Source organism: Phalaenopsis equestris, unplaced genomic scaffold, assembly GCF_001263595.1.
Source record: "Phalaenopsis equestris unplaced genomic scaffold, ASM126359v1 Scaffold000159, whole genome shotgun sequence".
In the NCBI taxonomy this organism is placed as follows: domain Eukaryota; kingdom Viridiplantae; phylum Streptophyta; class Magnoliopsida; order Asparagales; family Orchidaceae; genus Phalaenopsis; species Phalaenopsis equestris.
Window position 1 is genome coordinate 418645 of NW_018164601.1, and position 6423 is coordinate 425067.

Genomic DNA, 6423 nt, shown 5'->3' on the forward strand with positions numbered 1-6423 from the left:
TTATATTTTAAGCATATAAAAAGTCGCTGTCAAGTAACGACAAAAAAAACTAGTGCAAATTGAGAAATAAGGTGATTAAATTGTATACAACTTGCATGTTACACATTCCTTGAACCAAAAATCAAACCTATTTGCTATTTGGATACCCAATTGGTATGTGGTTAATAAGCGATCTTATTCTTAGTGAAGTATTTTTCTCAAAGCACATTCTTATATATTATTTCAGAGATCAAAGCAGATTATGAACATTATATGACTTTTGTGGTTTTATCTTCTAATCATCAGTAGCCCTATTTTTGTCATTTGGAAAGAGAGGAATTACAATTTATTTGACACAGAGCAATGTACATATGCTGTATTTGATAGTAGTTAAAATGCAAATGGATTTTATACTAGAAAAGTGAAGTTTGAAATATGATTAGGCAAAAATAAGCTAAAGTGTTGTTTCACTACTAGGAAATGGTTGATTTTTTGTGACTTTTAAATGTTTTCCTTTATCCATCATCCCTGTATTTTTGTGTTGATTTAATGATTTCTTCTTGCATCAAATTTTTCATGTGTTTTGCAATACGACTATTATTGTTTCTTGACCCTACTCTCAAAAGCTTATTTGGTTCAACCATATACTGTGATGTTTGTCATGATTTTGATGGGTTTTTATCATTAATGATAGATTTTCATTGATGTAATGTTTTCTCAACGTTTTGTTTTTTTATGATTGTTTCTATTTCTAGACAATGTTGTATGGAGGTGCAAACAAGTCGAGTCGAGCTTGAGCCATGCCAAATTGAAACTCGAATCTTCTAGCAAACTTTAAGCTTGAGCTCAACTCATAATGGTAGCAGCCACCTAATGAGCTCAAACCAAAACTCAATATTTACCGAAGCTTGTTGGAGAAGATATTGGTGGCTGAAATGCGAGGCAGTAGAAGCGCACCAGAAAATACATCGAAATGACTAGTTATAAATTAATCAAGCCGAGTTGCAAGCCAACGAGCACAGCCAGGACGAGCTTGAGCTCATTTAATAAATGAGCTCCAGGTTGAGCTCAAGCTCGAGCTCATGGCTCGATAAATTTGGCTCGTGTGAGCTCAAGCTCGAGCTCATGGCTCGATAAAAGGGCCGAGCCAATGTGAGCTCACTTGCACCCCAAGTATTATAGCCATTATTTAGACCTTTTCCTTTCATGATCCTTTTGCAATTTTTACGGGTTCCATGCTCAACTCACACCTTCTTCACCTTAATTACTAGGAAAAATTTACACAAATTCCACTCAATTCTTATGCATTTATATATCTGAAACATAATTTGATACTTACATTTACAGCATTTCAGTCTCATTACCTAAACATGAAAAGGTGTTCTTGTTTTCAGTGTTTTTGTTTTCAAAAAAGTTAGTAAGGCCCAAATATGAAGTGGAAACGAGACTGAATAGCAAATGTATAAGAATTGTGTAGTCTCATTACCTAAACATGTATTGTAGCATGTAATGTTAAAAATTAGAGTGCTATTTATGTAAATAAAAACTTGAGGTGTTGGGCATTCAAATGTATAAGAATTGTGTAGTATGCATGCAAAGACCTCTTTTTTTGTATTAGATATAATATCATACTGGCACACATGCACCAATTAAATAAACTACAAAAATGGAGCCAAAAAACATGTAGATAGTGTAATGTATGCTCGTTATTGTGCCCTGCTTCAGTTTTTCCTATGCAATTTAATTTTGTGACTTCTTAGTGCCAACTATCTTTAATTTGGTAAATTTTCATGAGCTACATATGACGGATACTTTATAATTTAGTATTTTGTCGCACGTTATAACTCTCTCTTTTAATATTACAAGCCCTTTGCTCGTCACCATTCAGTAAAACCAAGGTAATAACATTGCCTAAAACACAAACCTCATACCAATTTGGACCGTAAAATGATCTCTAGCTCAACTTTGTGTGTGTGTGTGTAGATATATCTATATATACATTTACATACATATATGCATCTATGTATATATGTGCCGTCAGTCGTGGCTTATTGGTAAAACAGACTCTTTGAAGGTCGTAAGTCTCATCAGGTCACAGATTCAAATCTCCCTCTGGTCAGTTAGTCGGTAGTGATATTTGGCAGAGGCCCAAATATCGATTTCTCATGTGTTGGGCCTCATGATGAGAGCCCGCGTCATGTGCCTAAATATTCGAGAACCCAGCGCTACTGGGGATTGAACTCGTGACCTAAGGGGACTTACAGTGAACCCCGCCAACCAACAGACCATTGCTAAGGTGAGTCTACCTGTACACGTGACAGACCCTGATTGGAGTTCTGATGCAAAACTGCATCAGAACTCTTGATGCAATATTTTTTTCCAAACAAGGAGATCCTCTATCTCCCACTATTTTCATTTTGGTTTTCAACTACCCATCTAGACTGTTTGACAGGATGCAACAACTCAACTACACCATATTTTCTCACAAGGCTCATCTTCTTAGCGAGAGGCATGTTCGAAGGAACTAAGAGTTGCTTGCTGAATTTGAAAACTACTATGTCATGGAGCTCAATAAATCCAAATGTCAGTTTTTTATTGGGAAAGGTGCCTTTTGATGATTAAGAATTGGATTATGACATTTACTAGTTTTAGTTGTGTTGAGCCTCCTTTGAATGACCTTGTGGTCTCTCTAACAAAGGGCACTAAGAAGATCAATTATTTTCAGACTATGATTGAAATAATAAATTCCCAAATCAATTGCTGGACCAACTCCTTTATCTCCTTTGGTGGGAAAATAATATTAACTAAGAAGAGTGTATTGAATTCCTTACCCCTTTATACTATTCAAATGTTGAGAGTGAAGTTTAGCACCCAAATTTAGTTGGAAAGAATGTTGAACAAATTTTTATGGTTTGGGAAAGCTAGGAACATCCATTGGATCAGCTAGAAAAGGCTTTGTAAACCTGTTGAGGCTGATATGTTGGGTTTCAAAGATTTGAGTAAACTTTCAAAGATTAGTTTAATGAAATTGTGGATTACTTTCAGATCCCAATGCTCTCTATGGGCTCAGTTTTTGAAGAGCAAGTATTGTGGGAGGAAGCACCCTTTGCTGATTGGTCTTAAAATTGGGGACTCTACTGTGTGGAAAGGGATGCTCAAAGTCAAAACTCTAGCTGAAGCTGTCTTTATGTAGGAAATGAGAGAAGGTCATTTAAATTTTGGGCGGGATAAGTAGACTTTGGAGGGTCCTTTAACATGTTGACTGGACAATGCTCCTGAAATAATGAAGTGTTAGTGAAAGAAGTTTGAAATGAAGGGAAATGGCAAACCCAACTTGTTCAAAGGCTGGTTAATAAGGATTTGGTTGCAAGAATTTTTAACGTTCGTATTCTTAATACAAGGAAAGATAGATTGATCAACAAGAGTCCTCATAACCAATTTAATTCTAAAGAGCTAAATCATATGCTCTACAACAGGCCTGAGGTCTCTTGAGAGAAGATTATCTGGAATAATAGTTTATCATTTTCTATAGCTTTCTGTAATTAGAGATTTATACACAAACTACTCCCTATTGATAAAATACTCAAACTAAAGGGCTTGAGAATTCCCTCTGTGTGCTTGATTTGCAAAGAAGTAGAGGAAACCACTAACCATATTTTCTTTCCGTGCAGGTTTACAACTTTGATTTGACACAAAATTGGAAATCTTTTCATCATTTGTTGCCCCCTTTTGGCGTACATCTCCACGCACCAGTGCACTTTGAATTGGAAACTGCAACAACAACCTGGCAAGAATCTAATGGAAATTATTCCATTCATCATATTGTAGTTTACTTAGATGGCCAGGAGCTCTATCAAACATGAAAACAGAATTATAACAGCAGGCATAGTGCAGAATTTAGTTGCTTTCATCGCTAAGGTGGCTGTTTTTGGTAAGGCTAAGGATTGCTTCTACATGGGCATTAAGTATTGTTTAGAGAAGACAATTATTCCAGTTAGAACACATTCTAAGAGGAAAGTGCAGCTGGTTGTTTGGAAACAACCAATAAGCTCTTGGATCAAGGTCACCACAGATGGGAGTTGGAGTTCCAATGATGTTAGTGCTAGTAGAATATTCAAAAACAACAATGGGAGATGCATTTCATTTTTTTCAATCCCCCTGTGCTGCCGACGATGGGCTGGAAGCTGAAGTATGGGCTATTTTTCCTGCAATTAAGATAGTTGTCACCTTAAAATGGAGATTCATCATTTGTGAGATGGATTCTATGCATCTTATGGAGATTCTTAAGGAAATCGCTACTAAACCGCGACCCCTCGCCGTCTTAGTGGACAGAATTATTTTTTCGTCTAAGCACACACAAGCGATTTGGAGCCATATCTATAGAGAAGGAAATCGAGCTATTGATTAGCTTGCAAAGAGAGTAAAAATTACAAGCTATGTGATAATCGATCATGTTCCTCCTGCTCCTTTGAGACTTCTATTACATGGAAATAACCTAGGAAAAAAAGTTATAAACTTAACTATATATATAGATATATATTGGCTTATTAGTATATAATCTAATATTTAGATGCAAGTTGTGACTTCCTCTTTCAATGTTACAAGGCTTTTTCCCTCACCATTCAAGAAAACCCAGGCTTTTTTTTCCGACAAAACCAAAGTTTGCTTGCTTAAAAAACAACTCGTAACAATTTGGCGGCTAAACATTATAAGGAATTTATTTCTACAAATCAAGCACAACACATTTAAAAAAATTAAAATTACTGTTATGTTTGGGCAGCCTGAATCACCCACAACAGCCTCAAGGAGGACCGAAGCAAAGGGGCTGTGCATGGACTTGGCGTAACCATGACCAAAACCGGCTTAGCTACACCAATAGGCATAATCACACCGAAATGGGTGTGGCCATGTTGTCGAGGGTTGTCTTCCTAAGCAGACAAAAAAAATTAAGCCAATACCGGGCATGACTACATCGTCGGACAGTTGGTCTTGCAACAGTTCTTAAATTCACGATTTTAAGTGATGAAGAGGATGCTGGTGCTTGGTTCTTTCGACAAGGGTTCTCCTGAAGAAGATAAGTGTCAGAGATGAAAATTTCAAAATATTTTTCTCTTGTGAGATTGAGAGAGAATTTTGAGAGAAATCCTATAAGTTTCAACAATTATAGAGGCTATAAGTACCACACCAAGGGTCTCATGCAACACCTCAACGGATCTCGTGGTCGGCACCACAGAAAGCAAATATCCCGGTCTCATAACGGATCGACAGGCGAACCTTGGTCTCCTACTACCAGGGCTTATAGGATAAGAAGAATAAAGAAGTTTGCTAGGACGTTTGAATGATCCAGGTAAAGAACTTCTTTCAAGGAAGAGGACCCAGTCGTCGTAGAGGGGAATGTGGAATCCTAATAGGTATAGAGACCTGTAACTAAGTCAGCTGCTATAGTTGCAGCAGTTTGTTCCTATTCCTATGGACTCCCTTGCCTAATGTAGGAACATGCGAGACCTCAGAGAAACCCAGAACGACGGGGGGCTGGGACGATCGTCAAACCAGCGAAAACATTTCCTCTTAAAGAGGAAGCTGCTCCTACGATCTTCTTGGTCAGAGAACTCGTGGCAGCAGTAACAACAAGGACTTCAGGGTGAGAATGGCCTGCATCTTAAGGAGGAAAGAACCTCCTAGCAATCTTAGTTGGAGTATAGCTTACACAGCCAAACAGGGGGGAGAAACGATTCTCAGTCGACGGGTCTCAATATCATCCCATGCTGGAACTGAAGCTAGTCGTGGCAGGGACATGTCCACACTGCCAGAGGACGAAAAAGGTGATTCTTAGCCGACGGGATATAAGAATGATCCTAGGCAGGAACCAAAGAGAGTCATGGAGGAGACATACCACACCGCCAGATGATGGTACCGTAAAACGTAACCCTAGCTCTCTTAGATAGTGCAACATCCGCGGGACTGAAATCCTCAAAATAGGGAACAACTACAAAAGAGTCTAGGAAAAACGAAAGAGTAGTGCCGTCATTTGGTACCTGCCTCTTCCTCGAGAGAAAAGTAGAACCGACACGAGCTGCTACAACAAAAGGAATGCTACATGCACAACTCCTCCTTTTCAAAGGAAGGCATGAAGCAAAACATCCAACAGGAACGTAGTCTGCACAACTGGGAATGGTAGCAAAATGACTCACAATTCGGAAGTCAAAGACACATCCTAAACTGGAAGCAGGACGGGTATAGAAACCTGAAGCAGAACATGCTGCTAAATTTGCAGCAATCTATTCCTAGTCCTCCTGACCTTCCTGCCTAATCGAGGAACAGATGGAACCTCAAGGAATCAGAACAAAAAAGAGCTGAGACAGAAGTTACAACGACAACAGCAGAGACAAACCTATTGTTAACAGAAGACTCACCTGCCTATGAGAAAATAGAGGTACGAGTCTA